Raw genomic sequence first — 19,489 nt, forward strand, 5'->3', positions numbered from 1 at the left:
CCGACAGCGCCACCTGGCGGTCGGAGCGAGCGGCTCCGCTGGTCCCGGGGGTCCCCTCCCCCGCTCCGGTGCGTTGTCCCGGTTGTGACTCCCGTGGGGACAGACAGGCGCACACACTCCTCTGAGTGTCCCCATGCGTCGCTTTGACAGTCACACGGGCCTTTTCGGGGATGGTTCCCTTAATTTTGTTTCGATTCCCCTGGGCGGGGCTGCCCCTGGGGTTGTCCTGATGGAGTGCCTTCGCTTCTCAAAAATTTCTGACCTGCTTTTTGTGTTCATTTGTTCCACATGCTCATTCCGCTCTCCAAAGTGGAAGCCTGCAGATTGATTTTCTCATACGATGCCTGCCTTGCACGCTGCGAGGATCCACCAGGGATGACAGCACAGACAGGAAGCAGCTACAGAAAGCATTCAAGGTGAGAGAACAAGAAAATAAAAGTTGTAAACAGTGGGCATCCAGCCTAAATCACACAGCACGGCGGGATGATAAGGGCTTTTCTCACAATAATGAAGAGGAGAAATGCAGAGATACAAAAAATTGAAAGTTATTTTCCTACACTCAGAGTAAGTCTGGAAAGAGTGAAAAATTTGGAGAGAAGCATCTCAGTGCATCCTGGTTCGTGGGCATTGGCAACCTGATGGGTGCAGCAGCTCCCTAAGGGACCCCTGCAGCCTTTGCTGCAAGTGTTTCTGCAGAAATTACAATTTTTCCAATGATTCAGGCTTTTTTCCATGTCCTCACAGGACAGCTTCATAAACCCTCTGTGAGCTCTGCCTGAGACCACAGGCTCACAAAGGTACCTTGCCAAATGACAAAGCCAGCATGAGCTTCAGGAGAGGTTCTGTAACTCATAGAGCCCTGGAACCCATGGGCTCAGATTGCCATGAGGCTGCACCAGAGCCAAACCCTGCCCTGTGTCACTCCCCAGTGTCACAAACACCACCTGYGTCTCCAGATCACTCTTTGCTGCAAGTGTAAAGAGCTAGACCACAATTTTGGCAGATAGAGTCACGTTATGTTCAGTTTTGTCACCTCTGCTCGATCACAGTGACTTCCATCAAACCAACAAGAGGCTGGCAACTCAACCAGGCACAGGGATGTCTAAGGACCTGTCAGCCTGCAGGAACCATACACAGGCCCAGCATCCAACCAGTCTGTGAGATGATACACATGGTTCTGCAGCTCTGCTTGCCTGGTCAGGACTCAGGTGCAGAAATGAGATTCTTCCATGGCACCTGAGCCCTGCAGGTTCTTGTTTTTTTGCTCTTTGGAAAGTTTTCTTCTTGATGTAGAATGGACTTCTAACAATTTTTCTTTTCCAGCATTCACATACATTCTGTTCTTTCAACTTTCTGATGGATGTAGCAGTTTGCTTTCCATTTTCACAACGTATTTTGCCCATGAACCTAATTTTCTTGTCAGATGTTGAGAGCTGCAGAGGCACTTGGAAAGCTCTTGGCTCACATGTGCTGCCCCAGACCACACCTTCTCCTTGAGGAATTCCCAGGCTTTCAACTCGAGACTGTGATCTCTGTAAACCCYTGTCTGTGATGTCTGAATATTTGTAATACTTCTCATTGTTCAGGATTGAGCTCCATCCAAGTGCATGGGGTGACTTGTCATTCACCAGCAGAAATGTTCCAGGCTTCCTCCAGTAAATTTTTCTCACCTCTCCAAGCTCTCCCATGTACACCAGCAGGCTGTCAAGGCTAGAAGAAGAAAATCATGGTCCCCTCAGTAGAAAACTTTTCACCTGCTTTTTCTGAGTTCACTCTATGCCTTCCCTGCTAACCCCACCAGTGCTTGGGCAGTGTCCCAGTTCAGCCCTTAAATCTTAAAGATTTAAGACTAATGGAACTGTAAGAACAATAACTGCAGAACTACATATTGGTAAACTTTTATCACACAATAATACACATGGCACCAGCAAAGAGAGYCTCTGATTTCTTTGCTTAAGCATATGAACTACCACACATTTATAAAAGCAACCACTCCTATTCTCTTTTGCTGTTTTGAATATGTTTGAAAAGCACATTCAAGTGTGGGGAAGTATCCAAAAAAGTTGCATCTGTCTGGTTTATGACTGACAGGAAAGGCCAAGCAATTATCTGAACTCCTGATGGGACAATTTTGTTCAGATGTATTTTGGGGTCAGGAGGCAAGGATTTCATCAGAGACAGTTCTTCAGCTTATGAAACRTACAATGTGTCCAAAACAAGGTCTGAAGTTGATTAGACATAAGTATTCAAAAGGAAATGATTTACATGACAGCCCTGGATGTATCGTCCTCTCAGATCTGACCCAGCAAGGCTGAGATAACTCAGTTATGAAATAGGGTTTGTGAACTCAGTTAGGCATTTTTTTCCCATTATAATGCTTTGCAGGGAATTATAAGTTTTCAGGAACCAGGTGGAAATGTGGGAACAATTCCTCAGCCAGTGTAAATGAGCATAACTCCACCAACTCTGTTGGAAAACCAGGGCCATGGTTTCTAGATGGGCTGAGAGGTTTTGCTGAGAGGTTTTGCTGTGTTTGGGCTCTGTTTGGCAGGTGCTGTGCCCAGGCAGGTACAAGGCTGAACTCGTGTGGGGGATGTGCTGCATCTTTCCCTCCGATGCAGCAGATGCCACACACAAGCACAGCTTTGTCAKGGCCACTGGGGCCAGAGGTCTGCTCAGGAGAAAAGAAATGATTCCCTTGCCACCATGAGAATTTTGGGGACACCTGCTGGCACTAAGAKGCAGCAAGAGCACAAGGATTCATTCTGATGCTCTGGGGCTGCATTTTCCTCTTCTTTATTACCCACAAGCCATAGAGTCTGARTGCCTTCATAGGAAAAGATCGCACAGAAATTACTGAAAATAATAGTTGCCCTTCATGTTCTTCTCTTCCTTCTTTTTCCTGTTACTTTTTTGGGGGGGAGGGGCAGGGGATGGGGGTACTGCAGCAGACAAAGCAGTCTATCTGCAAGTATTTCATCCTTGGTGTGTTTAAACGTTTATTTCTATGCATTCTGCATTTTTGTCTTCCAGTTCTGGGATTCAYATAGAGTTTATTGTGAAAGATTGAGATTGAATATTTTAAAATTCAARCAGGTTCACTTTTTAAAGCTTTTTTCTTACAGGTGAGACCTCTTTCTCACACCTTCTTAGAAGGCTTTTCAAAGGTCCCTCATGCTTTTASCAGGACAGGCTTGATGTCTCTGGAAGATTTATTACGAGTCACAACTTAATCAAGGAACCAAGAAAAATTCATTTTTCATGCAACTTGTACAACATCATCACCTGAGAGGCTCAACACTAGTAAATCTTGCTGGCATACTGTGAAGGGTGATCCCAAATTTTCAGAGGCTCCCCAAATGCAAACTGAAGGGATACACTGCTTTATGTCTCCTTCCAAGCTGAAAAGAAATATGTAGGAGAAATAAGCCCTGTAGATGGTAATTTAATTTAGGGCAGATGTGCCTAACAGCTATGACATCATCCTAAAGCAGGTCTTTTCTCCTTCTCCACTCCCCTTTCCCTAGCTTTACAGGAAAGATATGAAACATAAAGGGATTTATCAGGTGTCTTATCATAAATGTGCTTTATATTCTGAAGTACATCTGTGAGTTGGTTCTCATAGGTAAAACCAGCTGTCAGCTTTGAATCAGGACAAATAATCAGAAAAAAAAAAGAGGTTTTGCATAGGAAAAAATTTCCAGCAATCATGTATGTTGTGGGAAAGAAGAATAAAAYCAAATATACATCTCATTTGTCTCTAAGCATGCAATTTCTTTGACTGTCAGGGCTGTAGGTGAGTTTGCTTTCATCTGAAAGTGAATTCAGCTCTGTATTCAGCAGCAGCAGTGCTGTTCACCAGGAACCTGGAAAGGCCATCTTTGGCTGAGACGTGAGGCTCCGACACCTCTGYCCCAAGTGGGCAGGGATGCTGCCTGCTCCTGTGGTTTCAGATCTCTGAACTCCACTCCCCAAACCCTCCAGCCCCTCCAAATTAATTTAACATCGATTAACCATTTCTACAATGCGTGAGGAACACATGGATGTCAGAAGTTAGGTGCCAGTCACCTGGGAAGTACCCCAATTAATCTAAGTACCTCTTCAGAGAATAAACCCTGGAGACTAAATCACAGCCTAGGGTCAGCTGGATTTTGAGTCTGAAGTCCCAATTTAGTTGTGTTTTAGGTTACCTAGCTCTTGCCCCTATTTCATACTGAAGATTCATGCCAGAAGGAAGCAACATGGAGCTTTGAGCTGTGGCAGGCATAAAGGAATTTTATAGCATGCTTTTGTAGRTGTAGCATGGAAAGATTTTGTCTCYRTTTTCYACAGGTGTACTGGGAAGCATAGAAATCCCTTAGTCTTTTTTCAGAGTTTTTTATGGTTTGGGGGATTTTTATGTGGAGGTCTTTAGATTTTTCAGAGAGCAGTAATGTCCAGTCTTCTGACAAAAATGCAGAAACCACTTGGTATAGCACAGCTTGTAAAGGGGAACTTATAAAATACCTCATCACTTCAGCCARGGCTTGTGCCTCACCACACTGAATGTGCACCCACTACATGACARAAAAAACCCTGTGCTTTCACCACACAAACCCTGCACGTGTTCTTGGGAAAGGGGAAAAAAGCCATGAGGAAAAAGGCTGCTGGGACAAGGAGCACTGCTCATCAATGCACGGTGTTTGCTGGGAGCATGAGATGTTCCGTGCTGGTGCTAATAAATCAGGGGAAGATTTTCATGTCCATAAAAGCATAAATATCTGCCTACATGAGAAAAGAGGAAGGAAAAATATTAAGTGAAAAAAAAAAAAAAAAAAAAAAAAAAAAAAAAAAAAAAAAAAAAAAAACCAAAAAACCCACACTAACTTCAGTACTCACTCTTTTTGCTCTTTAAATATCTGCAGCCAGGAATTCTCACAGGGAGTGCCAGGAATACGAAAAAGTCGAGGAAGGGCAAGCGCTAGAAGTCTCAGCCTTTTCACACTTGYTGCTGCTGAATCATACAAAACTCCACATAACTCCACGTAGCCCTGTTTGGGACTCTGTGAGCTTTTGCCAAGATAGTGACATCTTTGGGCCAGARCAGCTTTCCAATGTGGAGAACTGCATTGACCATACTGAGGGAACCAGGAGGGGCAGGATTTATCCAAACATAATAGAAATTGTGTATCTGGGGGTAAAAAAAAAAAAGAGAGATCAGGATAAAATTAATTTTTACTGCAACCATTTATGTCTTGGCTTTGTGAAAACTGTTTCAAGTCATTGCCTTTCTTTAGGAGGGTCAGGAGGCCAAGTCCAATGATAAATACAAAACTCTGAGATCATTATTCCCTTCTTGGACTTTAACTGACGAAAAGCTCCATTCTGTTTGGCTGGGCTGCAGTCCAAAGCCCAGTGACCACCCTGCTGCAGCAAAATGCTGAGTTAGGGTATTCTTGAAAACCTAAAACATCACTTCTGCTTTTCCTGATAGGAAACAGATAAAAGTCCACTGTGTCTCCATCTTTGATTGTCCATACGCTTGCAGTCCTCTTCCTCTGGGTTTGACAGACTCCTGTTGCTGCTGAAGGGTGTAGCAGTTGGGGCTCCTGGTGCCAGCAGAGGTTTTAGTGCTGGGATTTCACTCCTTGAAGGCAGGGAAGWCTGCTGCTGGCCAGGCAGAGCGTGGGCAAGGTTGCTTTAAGCTCCACTCGGGCTGAGCTTGTGCAGCTGGCTGAGCAGTGACTAGGACACCTATCCTGGTGCTTTTTGAAGGTGTACACYGAAATCTGGGTCAAGAGTATCTTCTTATTCACTGGTATTAGCAACATCAATAGAATCTTGATTAAAGTAACATTTGCTTTGTTTTAATCTGGGACATGAGTTCAGTGCATTTTTGAATCATCTTCAACACTGATTTCCAGTTGTCCTGTATGTTCAAGCTGGAATAGTTTTATGTTAAACTCCACCTTGCTAAATGAGGATGAGCATTTCAGGACAAAAAGAAACCCAAACCCCTTAAACCTAACCACCTCCACTGCAGTAGGTGAAATTTGCTTTCCACAAGAATTCCCAAGAAAATTATGGCAAACTTCCCCAACTTCTCTGCAGCTGCACTGGCAGGGGGCCAGCAGGCTAAAGGCAGTATCAAATTGAATGTAAAGGTGTAATATACATAGCCCAGAGCTACCAGCAGAAAACTCTCTGCTCTGAATTCTGTGGCTKCAGAAGCCGCCGTGGCACCCAAAATACACCCAGCCCCAGGCAAYCAAAATGTGTGCTAAAAACTATTTGTCTTTCTCTAACAATAAAGTTCTGTCACTCCTGGAGCATCTTCTTCAAGCTTGAGCCTGAAAAGCACAGACAGCTTTCTCCTGTGCTCCCCCAGGAGGATRTTTCTTCTCCCTCTCACAGATTCTCCACTGAAGGAGGGTTCCCCCTTGCATGTGAGGGCTGCATAGAAATGCAAATCCTTTCTTGAATCAAAGTGAATGTTTCTTATCTTGAAATGGCAACAATCCCTTGGCCTTTTGGGGGCTGTGTGTGCTGCTGCTCTCACTGCTGGTTACCAGAGGTGCTGGGTTTTGGTTTGGAGCACCCATGTGCAAACACAGGAAAAGAGGAAAGGAGCCGCAGCACAGGCTGCTCCCTCAGAGGACACTGCCTTGCTCTCCTCCTTCCCTTCTCAGCTGTTTCCTTGGGTACTTGGTGCATTACAGACTCATGATCACTGCAGACCCCAGCACTGATCAGCAGAAAAAGACAGCGTATCTAACAATCTGGGGGTTTTTAATATTTTTTTTCAATTTTAAAATAGCAATTGCCCAACTGAGTGGGGTGTTTGAACATGTCCCCCATGGCTTTCTGATGCAGACAGCAAAGGTGAGATGGAATCATTAGTGGGTGCACAAGTGGYTGGAAAACACACTGAACTTATCATGGTTTGTCATCAAACCCAAAATTCATTTTTAATAGGGTCACCTGGGGTCTGTTTGGGGCCTGTTTCAGTTTGATATTTTCATTAGTAACTCGGATAACAGAATAAAGTGTGCTTATAATACCAGCCCATCCCGCTAAGCCAGGAGGATTGTGAGCATATTGGGGCCCAGGATTAAAATTCAAAATAGCTATGAAAAACTGGRGAGGTTTTCCAGAATAAACAAATGAAACCAAAGAGAGATATATGCAAAGTGCTAGGAGGTCAAAAGGACTGGTGTTGAAGCAAGGAGTGACCAGCCTGGCAGCAGAAGAGACACAGAGGTGAACACGCCCCGGGTGACCACAGTGACACCCACGAGGGTGCACATTGGGATGTGAAAGCTGAGGGCTGGGGGGCAACTCCATGGCACTGGGAACTTTTCTCCTCAAGTGTTGCATCCAGGACATCACCTTTCAGGAAGGACATAAATGAAATAAGAAAGCCCTGAGAGACCATCAAGGGCGTTACAAGGTTTGTAAAACCTGACCTGTGAGGAGAGATTGAAAGATCTTGGAGTTGTTTAGTCTAGAGAAGGGAAGATAGATAGGTCCAAAGGGAGCAGGATAACAGCCTTCAAATTCTTTCTGTAAAGAAGATGAAAATCTGTTATCTTTATATCCACTGAGAAGGACATAAGGAGTAATAGATTTAACAGGATGCARGGGAGATTTAGATTAGATAGCAGGACAAACTACTCAGCTATAATCAAATATAAGCTCAGGAGCAGGCTGCCTTTGTGGGGTGGGGGAGTGCAGTCATTAGAGGTTTTTAAGGACAGATTAGATGAATGGCTGCTGCAGWCAGTCTATTACAGCTCTTCTGGCCTCAGCACCAGAGAATAAGACACAGAGCCCTACCATGCTGGTACTGCTTTATCTTTCCCTGCAGTAATTTGCTGGAGTTCTGCAGGAGCTGAAGGAGCTCTGCCAACAGCTCTTGTTCTTCTGCTCAGGAAAGCAGAGCTGCTCTGTCTGGAGGAAAACCCAACCATGCACAATGGGACACGTGTGGGTAGCATTGCTGGTACTTACACAGACATCAGCCCWGCTGCATGCCTTTGCTTTTAGAGCAAGTCATTGCACAGCTCCAATTCAATTCAAGCAGTCCTTAGGCTTCCTTGTTCAGTTGGATCTTCCCTTAGCACATCCCAAAGGCACCCAAAGGCAGCTTTGGTGCTTCTCTTGAGTCTCATTCCTGATGAGATTTGGCAGATTTGGTCCTTGGAGGCAGCTCTCACAAGTACCATTCTAACACCACAAGACTGAGTTATAAACTGAGTCAACCTCCATGACACAGTTCCTAATTAAAAGGAAAAATGTAAAAGATCAAAGCTGCAAATGGCTAAGGCAACCATACTGCTTTGTACATTGAAACAACGTACACTGATAATTCATTGTCTTCTGACTTCCCTTCATTTTTTTTTTGGTGTGATACAGCCTGGGATAAAATATGCTTTAAAATGCAGRTGGTTAAACAAGATGAGTTATTTGCTTATTATTATAGTTTCTATCCCAAGCTGTGAATTAGTGCCTCTTTGCTGTGACAGTCTAAGATTATTCAAGCATATAGGTTTGTGTTCTAGGAAGCAGTAAAAATCATCTACTCAACGATAAATGATTGCTTCTTCTTTAGAAGCACTTGTTATCACCTTCTCATACTGAATGTTTTTAGTACTAGCAAAGTATCTTCTTTTCAGCTCCCTTGAGACATCTGTTCTCCATATGGTGGACTTGCCTCTGCTTACACAGCCGGTTTCTGGGAAGGAGTCTCCTGGTATGACAAATTGGAATTATTTCCAGGTCTTCAAACACTTCGCTAGTTCCTGACTCGTGTAAYTGAGCCTAACAAGTTCTGCAGTACTGTACATGTTTTAATCCCTCTTGCCTACCTAATTTTTGTCATATTACTTCCACTGACAGCAAGCTGCCCTTAAAACATCAACACCAGRTTGTCAGTGGCAGAAAGTCACTTCAGAGTCAGTGCTGGTGCAGAGYCCAGCCAGGGTGCATCACCCCACCATGCTGTGCTGCTCTTCTGCTCCTTGGAGTGAACCTGCTGCAAGCAGCATGGATACTCCRTCCTGGCCATGACCATGGGGCTGCCTGCACGGGAGAACAGCCTCCCTGAGCCCCTGTGCCAGCTCCTCAGCCCTGTGACTTGTGCAACAAAAATGGGGCCACCCCACCACTACAGGCCACGCTATTTGCTTCCTGTGGTTTCTGGGGAATGAAGAATTGTACAATCACACAGAAAGGAGACAGCTTTTTTTTTTTCCCTTTGGTATGACAACAAATGCCAGAGGATAGACCGAGAGCTAAAAACAATCATTCATGTTTGTGTGTTATACCTATATCTATAGCTACACTCTTATTCCACATTGTGGCCTGTGATGTATGGGCACTCTCTGACCTTGCACTATAAAACACGTGCACTATTGAAATATATTTCCTCATGCCTTATTAGAGAAACTGTCAGTTTGAATCTTTCTAGAAGCTGTTACAAGACAAAGAGACACAAAAGTCTGTCAAGTATGYCATTCCACACAACAACATGACGTTCCAAGTAACAGTGGAGGAAAACCACACAGATGATATTCAAGAGCAAGACTTTCATAGAGGACCAGCAGAAGGCACTGAATATTGATACTTCTGACTCACAGTGTTTGTGCATTTTAATCACACTCAAAGCACCCATTTTCCTTCCATGCMTACAGAAATCAGGGAAGTGCCACACCAGCTGATGGGAAGAAAGCTGTGTGCGTGGGGATGAGCAGCAGCAGCATGGGGAACACTCCACAGCAGCAGACCCTCATCATGCTGGGCCCTCAGCACACTGCTGGATGTAGGTTATATTGAATGAGCTGCAATTTCATCTTGCAACATGGTCAAAGTAAAAGCAGAGCAATCCAGATGAAAACTAAGACCTGAGARAAAAAATCCAATAATTCTCTTAAACTCTTGGTTAGTGAGAAACAAACCTACCTGACTTTTTATCCTTTAAGTAAGATACATGGAACAAAGATTTTGTTTCTTGCAAATTAATGTGTGGACTTGCTGTTTTGAGATAGCTCAGAAATCTGTGTTTTATGGAGCTGCAAATAAGTTTTGCTCATGAAGCAGCAGATAGGACACATTCAGTGAGCAYGTTATTGCTTAGCTTCTGCGTAAGAGACAGTTTCTGCAGCTAAACAATATTAAATGTTTCATTAAATCACTGCATCATTAAGGACCTAAAGGGCAAAGATGTGTCAAATTGAGTATGCTGCTTTGTCTCAACTTTTCCTGCATCCAAGGTTACAGCAGGACAGTTCAGTGGCATGCTCCCAAACACTGAGACATTGCCAACATTTTCTTAATGGGATTAAATTGTGCCTTGTTACTGTACAAAGACACATTCTAAGTACACTTGGCCATTTATTTGATGTATGATTCTCTTTGGCTGAATTATTAGCCTGGAACTGTGAATAGTAAAGCCTTTATTTCATTACTTGCTGTAGTTCTCCAAAAATTTATCCAATTAGCAATARAGCTATTAATAGAATGGAGAAGTAAAATGGATCATTTAGAAGTTTTACATTTCTGTTAGTATCTCTACCAATAATCAAATAAATACTGGGAGAAGTACAGCATATTGATGAATGTGCAATTTTAAAAATTGAATTGATAAACAGCTGTCCAGAGGGACTGTCCTGAGATGATACCCTGCCTTGTAGAATCAGGAGGGGGATACATAAGGCAGCAATGCTATCCACAGCTGAAACAAGACACAGCTGGTCAGGGGCAGGACTTGGTGGCTGGGATGGAGATGGGCATGGAACTTCTCTCAAACTGGGTCTCTGGTACCTTTCTGCTGCAGCCAATARAACAGTAGGGATCATCCCTTCAAACAAAACCATCCTCAGATCCTGATACACAGGGCAGCCACAGTCACAGCAGATAACACATGATGAAAATATTTCTGGTTGCTGCAAACTCTAAATTAAGACATTACTAAAAGGCAGTTTTCTCTCCCTTGAAGCTGGCCAAGCAAACCTCTAGTGGCCCAGGTTTGCCAGGCTCTTTCCTCCCAGCTCAGCAGCAGCAYAGCCTCCGAGCCAGCCCAGCACAGCCTGGCTTCCCCTGCYCCAGTCCTCCCCAGCGAGTTCTTCYACCAGGATCAGCAAGTCATGCGAGTGCTGCCTGCTGCAGAGGTGGGGAGGAAATTAGAATGCTGTAATTAGATGTATAAATATGTAGGTGTGATCTCCAGGCAGGTAACACCCGTGCAGGATCCCAGCCAGCAGCACTGGAGACCTCTGCATTCCCACAAGTGGGAATGGGTGTCTCWCCAGAGAGCAGCCACGTGCTACAGTCTTGAAACAACCACAGTTGCTGTCTACTCGAACATGAACTCTTTCTGTGGAGTTGTTAACATCATAAAATWTGTTCTACAATAATTTCTGAGAACTCCACACTCACTATGAACACATCACAACTGGGATTCTACTCCTGCAGTTGTCCTTTGCTTGCTAAAAATTGATTTATTAAAGACTTGATCCTGATCTTACTTCACAGCTATATAATTCCACTGCTATGACGTTATCCCAAAAGACTTTAAAATACAATGCATAAACGTGGAAGAATYAGGATGATTGCCAAACGGTACATGGGAAGACCATCCCTGTATTTGAACCTGATGCTGAAGACCATAAGCCTGATTCTCCCTTCTTGAAGACTGAGAGAAACCAGGGCATTTATATATTGTAATTGAAAGGATAAATATGAGAGGTTGATTAAGATGATTTCTATCACAGATCAATCTAAAAACCTTTGCAATTCTGTGTATAATCACCAAGGGTGAGCATTGCTGACTAACTATGCTTTATAAGGAAGCACAGTTGTCCAGCTCCTTCCACAAAAAAACAAGGCAACATTACCTGGGTCTGCTCTGCTAACAAGGACTGCACCACTTCCAGTGCAAAAACCTCCACTGGTAGAATTGAAACAAATTTRTAGCAAAAATTAAAACATTTATATTTTAACATCTCCAGACTTTATTAGGTGTTCTTTATACAGTCATCTGGTATGTTTAAAGAGTGAGCAATCATATAAAAGGAAATATGGTCATAACTGATTGAAGTAATAAAACCCTGAAACTAAATAACATCTCATAACTCATTACACAGCATATATTAGATTTCATTACATCAGTATATGACTTAGTAGTAAATTCTCTTGTTGATCATAAACCTCTAAAGTGTTGTCATCCTGAAAAATGAAATTAAAAAAGAGAAGAAGACAATGGCAGGACGTTCTGGTGGTGCTCATACTGTTACAGCACAGCCCCACCTTGTGTCAGGGTGAGCTGGCCTTGATGGATGATGCTGGAGATGGGTGATGTGGTTTTTCTTGCTGTTATCACAGGCACAGGACGAAACCACCCTCCACATGGGGCGCTGGCATTGGCAGGGGTTGGTTTTCACGTAGCTGATCTGCTGCTGAGCTTGTCACCCTTGTGTGCTGCTGAAGCCACRTCCATCTCTGGCACAGGCAGCTCTTGCACAGGCGGTGGCTGAGCACACTGTCCCTCCCTGCGTGTCCCCGCTCTGCTCTGGGGGCRGTGAAGCAGCGACACGCCGCTGACAGACACAGAGCCGTGGGCTGGAGGTCTGTGTTCCCTCTGCTGTGGCACTGGGCAGAGCTGGCTGCTGGTGTTGTTTGCTGCTCACCACCTCAGGGAGGGCACCTGGGGGTGGCTGCTGCCCACCCAACCTCCTCACCCTCGCCATGTTTCCACGTGCCCTTGTTCATAGCCTGGTGTACTGCTGTGAGCTGGCAGACGCAGCTCTGTCACCTGTCCTGGGCTGCAGGGAGCTGGATGGACACCCCAGCTCACCACGTGGAGCGATGGCATGGCTGGAGCCCAGAGGGATTGTCATCTGGGGCTCTCAGAAATGACCTCGGAGAGTTCACCAATTCCTGTAACCCCACGGAAACACCAGCATGGGGGATTTCCAAAATTCCCTCTCTTTCTGAGGCTGAAGCATCTTCCAGCACTCACGTTGCTGAGTGCCAAAGGCTATTCAGAATGCTGGAGCCTTCCAGCACCCTTCAGAGGGCTGAGGAGAGGGTCACTGATGACCTGAGTGTGCTGCATTGTCCAGTGACCTGCTYGTATGTTTAAGGGAGGGAGCAGTCACCCCCAGTGAGGACAGGAGATGGGGCTTATTCCTGACATAAGCTTACCACAGCTTCTTTGTGCTACAAACAGCAAATGCTTCAGAGAAACTGCACGAAAAAGAATCTTTGAGCTAGGGACAGGCTCTGGTAAGTGTTTGAGCCACCCAGCTACAGCATCAGAAACCTGCTCCCCATCTTCTTGCAGCTCCCAGRGTCTTGAACTCTTGTTCTGCTGCAGCACAGCACCAACACCTCATCTGGGGCTCCATCCTCCAGCTGCACAGGCCAAGTYTGAGCAGGGAACCAGGCCTGCAGCTGGGAAAGTTGTTTTCCCCTGGGGCCAACAAGGTGGCAGTTTTCCCTCAGGTTCCCCCTTTCCATCTGGGTGTGAGGGCTGACATCTTTGCCGCAGGATCAGATGGGTTTCTGCTAGTGAGGTAGGCAGCAGGTCTCTTATTTCAGGCAAGGAAGTTCTGCTGAAACGATTTCTGAGATTTGCTAGGATCACTSCACAGCAAATCCCTTGCTGCAGGGCTCATCTCTATGCAGCGTGCCACAGCTCAGGCCTAACATCCATGACACCGATCTAGCAAAGCCAGGCAGAAGCAGGGACTGTTGGAGCTCTGGATGTCAGCTGTGAATAGTGGATCTGCCTCTCTACAATTMCCCAAAAAGCTTTTATGTTTTTTCCTTTCAGAACCAACCTTCCCTCGTCCATCTCATAGTTTATAATTACCCAGAGCAACTGATCKGCAACTGCGCCATTTGCAACATCTGGGAGATCTTAAGGCAGATCCCAGTCCAAGCTGCACTGATGTAATTGTTTTGCTGGGTGAAGGATGATAACTCTCCCCGCTTATGATTATACTCCTGCAAAATAATCCAATGGTTTTTTTGAGGCTCACTTATGTCAACAMGTGCTTTAGTGTTTTTAAAGTGCTGGGTGGAAGCAGCTGGAGAAGTCCCCTTTCAAAGAATAGCTCCTCACGTTCTTTTTGAAGAAGCTTGTTGAATAYGGCTTTAATGGCTATTTTGGACATGTTCAGACACACCACTGGGTTTGATATACTTATGAAAAGTGAAGGATGAAAATTCATGAAAGAGATCCCCCAGAGCTCCAGAGGTGTAGGTGACTAYATCCCTCCTTTCCATGAGAAACAGCAAGAGCCTTTGACCAGATAAGAACAAAGTTGTGTGAAGCCAGGCACTGTTATCCAAGCTCTGTAGCAAGAACCAGCTCTGGGGAATGGCTGYAAATCTAAAAGCTGCCCAGCAGAAGATGTTGCTTCCAGCAGTATGAAGACCTGGGCAACAGAAGGGGTGACAAAACGCTCTTTGAGGTAAACATGAACTACTTCGTGCAAACATTAAGCTACAGCCCTAAATGCCTGATCTGTCATAATTGCATCACCAGTCTTGTACTGGGAATGGGAGCCTCTCTGTAAGACAGCTATACTTCTGAAAGAAAATATGCTCTGTTACTTCTCCCCAAGAATTAATTTTATTTTTCATTTTTAGTTTGTTGTTGTTGTTGTTGTTGTTGTTGTTGTTGTTTTGAAATATATAAATAAAACAGTGCATCCTGCCAGTGCAGCCCCAGGTCCTGACTTTGCCCTGCTACAGCCTAAGTTTTCCTAGGTAGGGATGACTGCCTCCAGAGGGCTCTGAAATTATGATCTCACCCCTCCTCTGGTACCTCAACTTTTGCAGTGCACTGAGCAGAGAAGAGYCAAGCCTCACCTGGCAGCAGGATGCATCTTGCTTTTTATCAGAGCCACCTCCACATGGCCACAGCAGTCTGGTGAGCTCCAGCAGGCAAACTGAGCGCTGAGCATTGCTGGGAGCCTGCTTGCACATTGGAGTTTACTTCCATCTTCTTCAGGATGAGGGACTGCAGCCGAGAAACATSGAGAACTTAGAGAATTTTTAGTTAATTGAAGTAAACCAAACAGATCAAGCTGCTTTTATGACTATTTCATAATAGTATCTTTTTAAACTAATACTCCACTGGGGAACACAACTTGCAGACAGAAAACCTTCTGAAGTGCCTTGAAGAGATCTGAGCTTTGGACTCTGAACTTTGCTGCTTATGAACAATCATTTCAATCTGCTAAGCTGCAGTGGGAGTATGAGGCTTCATAAAAGGGTTTAGGTGCTGTAATACTGAGTGCAGCAGTGCTTAACTCCATGTCTCRCTATCCAGCCTCCCCTTGCAATCCAGAAGATTTAGGCACAGAGACCACGCAGGCCAGTGGGGAACCGCTTTAGGAACTGCTGAGGAGAGCACAGCCCAGCTGTGCTGAGTTACCTCCTTCTGATCAGGTTTCAGGCTCCAGATCTTTTCCCAGCAAAGGAACCAAAGCAGCACAYTCTCATAAAACAGCAGCAGCAATTCCAGCACTTGCTTAGGCTTTGGAAGAGAAAGATCCAGTGCTCCTCTTTTGCTGCAGAAGTGTGAGCACCCAAAATTCAGACCTACCCTGTAGCTGTGGGGGCATCTTCTTGAAGATGTTTTCGTTTTCGTGAAAGAAACAGATTAGGTTGGGCCACAGGAGATGGACACTTACGCCATGTCCARGCACTCGGGAGGCAGAGCAAGGACAGCTTGGGTTCCACTCACAATAAGGTTCAATGGATGATCTTTAAATRTTCTTCAGGGAAAACTTAAGCCTCAATGAGTGCCTTGAACTTGGCGTTCCCAATGTTAGGACTCGCAGATGTCACCCTCTGCAGTTGCCTGAAAAACACCCTTGCCTTTGCCAGACCACCCCATACCACCCCAGACTCTCTCCTCATACTCATACTCCATATTCATATTTCTCAAAATGCATTAAACCATATGTTTGCACATGAATGCATCAACTCCACCTCATCCTCACCATGCACTCCCAAAGCAGGCAAAGGGGATTGAGGTCAGTTTATTTTCCTTATAATTCCTTCAGATTCCTGCACATGGTTTCCTGATCCTGGGTTTACCTCAACCCCTCATCCACTTGCATTCCTCACTCAAGCCCCCGGCATTTCTCCTTGGTCCAGTGCCAGGGCTCAGGTACTACAGGACACAGCAAGGGCAGAAGCTGTGGGCAGTAATTGCCCGAGCAGGCAAGTGCCTCTAGGTGGAGTCAGGCATCGTACTTATTTTGAAGCAACTCATAAACCAGCCTAGAAAGCAGCTCTAGCCAGCCAATTTGTATCAAAGTTTCTCCTGGTACAGCTTATTAGATCTTTCATAGTAGAACAGTCAGCCAAAAGGACTAACAGTCCCACTTGCACACAAGAAAATACGTAAATATTATATAAAAACGCATAAGCATTCACAGAGAAGGGAACTGTGAATCCACACCTTTTGTGAAGGAAAAAGAGTTGAGCCTACAGGCTGCCAGYAAGGCTAGCATTAAACCACCAGTGAACAGAAGGTATTGAGGCTCCTTCTCCAGACATGTCTTAACACCTCCCTTGCCAGGAAGGCAGAGGTGCCGATGCTTTCTGGCACCTTGGGACATCAGACTTGCCTGTCACCTCATCCCAGCAACACCAGCAGAGGTTCTGGCTGAGTCAGGAACTACCTGACACTGAAGGAAGCTTTCAGCTCCACATGGCCTGCAGAGGAGTTTGGGGAAACAGTTTTGGGATCAGGCCCCATTCAAGGGTACTTAGTCCTAGCACAAACTGTTTACAATGAAGTTTGTGGCCTATGGATTTTTCAAGATGTTAGCCCTTTGAGCTACAGACAAGCYAGGAGAGGCTATGAGAAGTGAAGGCACCCTGGTGTCACCCTGGAGGGGTTGCCTCTGCCTGTTCCACTGTCCAGGGGCAGCCCTTGCCCTGGCCACAGTTTCAGTCCATGAAAACTGACCGCAAAGCACTGTAGGGAAATCCTGAAGGTCATCTTTGACCTTTGCTATCTAGAGAGAAAATACCTCAAGTCAGAATGTGTTTACCATATTAATGCTAAAACACTTCCACTAGAATGGCAAGCACGATGTTTCATCGAAATTCTTATGAGATTTGTATCTACTGTAGCTCTCTTTTAAATGGAAGTTGGATGTAAAACAAGCATATGTTTCTTGTTACAGTCCTGAAAAAAAATCCATTGTTTCTGGGTTGAATGATTCAAATTTTAAAGAAATCAGTCATACATAACAAACATGATCTTTAGCAATCAAAATGTATTCTTATATTTCACTATGTATTTAATAAAAGAACTTCAAGTGATGCACAGGTTTGCTCAAAAGTGAAAAAATAATTCCAGCTAAAACTGTCATAAAACCGCAGGATTAGAAATGTCAGCTTAGACTCATAATTTTGCACACGTAAGTTGGACATAGCAAACTAAAACTACAAGAATACCTCAGTAATTTATGGAATCTCTATAAAATTTATGTTCAAAAAACTGTATTAACCAAGATGAAGGTTTCAAAATCAGGAAAAAGGAAATGCAAGATTTTCTGTTGCATTGTGCATGAYATGACCTTAAATTGCAGGTTCACATTTTACCCAGTAGGCACTCTTCTCATTCAGAAATTCTTTTCAATCCTCTTCAATGCATGACAACCTTGCTTTCTGAAAGTACTAGATACAGGTCACAAACACATCATCTTCTATATAAGGATTTTTTCACTTACCACAGAGGAATAAGGATTGTGAGAATCCCTGTAAAATTTGCTTCTGGTACCACCACCCGTAGTAATCCATTGTGTGTATGAATTGACACCAATACTTCCACATATTTCCAGAACAGATGAACTGAACCTAGATGTAGATGTGATTACTCTGCACTTCTGTAGATGTAGCCACCACCAAGATATTAAACACTTAGCAAAATTCTTCCTGCACTTCTGTGAGCCATGTGTCTTGCTTAGTATTACAGAACCTTGAGACAGCAGGAGAAATCCCAGTTCTCCAGAACAGAATGCTCTTTCCTGCCTCAGCAGACTTTTGACCCCCTTTACTGTTACCAAGTTTTTCCTTAAAATCAGGCAACTTTGCAGATAGCAAGCTAACGACTGCACAGGCTGGTATCATTCACAGAGGGGCACCCAGCCTGCACAAAGAATATGGTAAGATCCCACAGAAGTGGACAGGTGGGATGCAATCATTCCAGTGAAACTGCAGATCTGAAACCCCATTTTTTGGAAGTCCATTCCTTCCCATCACAGGTATTTTTAAACATAAATGTGAGGACTCAAAAATGGGAATCATGCTGACCCTCCTGTCACCAGCAGGATTCAGATCTTATATATAAGAAAATTCCCATTTCTTCTGGCTACAGATTAATGCCTGTCAACTCAGTGTTGCACAGAGGGGAACAYCAAATAGTGAAATATGAAATGTCTTCCAAGCTACTCATTCAATAGCCAGTAGCAGAAGCATACAAATCTCATCTTCTAAAAAAGAATTTGGTCTCTAACACMAAGCTGCTACAGCTTCTGGTTCCCAGGCAACAGACACCACTCTTRCACCTTCTTCTGCTTTATACCTCACCATTTTAGATACCCCTATACTTTTCAAATACACMCTCACCTCTGCCAGAAAATGGCAAGCAACATTTTCCTTACTAATAGCTTTCCAAGAAACAAGTAGACAATAGGCAGTAAATTTTCCAAAATACTTAAACAGAAGACTACAACACATTATGAAAATTAATAATATAAGTCAGAAGCATCTGAAAACTCATCTAAATGAAGCCTCAGTGAACAGGCARGATCTTAACATGGCTTCCTTTTTCCTCTTCCCTTTGAGCTGCCATAAAGATCACTTGGAAAGACTCTTATTAATTTCTACTCACTTCTGACTCTTAAGATGTTACATTTGAGTGTAAGTGGGTCAGTGATTTCAGATACTGAAGGCCAATTGGAGAATGGCTGCTGTGCACTCCACCAAAAGATCAGCTTGTTTTTAAGTGCCTGATGCCAATGAAGCCATTTTGTCAAAACCAAGTAATTTTTGAGACTTTTTTCTTAACCCAAACCTATGGTCAAATGAGTGGACACTGTCTTTCTACAGGATTCTAGCTTTTGTAGAAATATGACCAGCTAYGGTTTTCAAGTACTACTTGCACTGTATAATTAAGTCTCCTAAAATAATTCTAATAGATAATGATATAGTTCTGTTTTCATTAGGAAACTATATTCTAATAATTCTATAMGGAGAAGCATAAAACTTCATGCTCTGTCTCTTGGAAGAAAATCATAAAAGTTCTCAAAAATACATCAAATTATGTATGATTCAATTATTASATTTTACTATTGGAGATAAAAGAAACCTCAAATTCTTAAAAKAATCTCTGCACAGGCTTTTAAGGAATATTGGCAATACAGAATTTTGTTTTGCCACATCGGGCTGTAAAGTTTTGAGGTTAAGTATTTCACCC

The sequence above is a fragment of the Malurus melanocephalus genome, unplaced genomic scaffold (assembly GCF_030028575.1).
Source record: "Malurus melanocephalus ecotype Western Australia unplaced genomic scaffold, MMel_1.1 scaffold_62, whole genome shotgun sequence".
Taxonomy (NCBI): Eukaryota; Metazoa; Chordata; class Aves; order Passeriformes; family Maluridae; genus Malurus; species Malurus melanocephalus.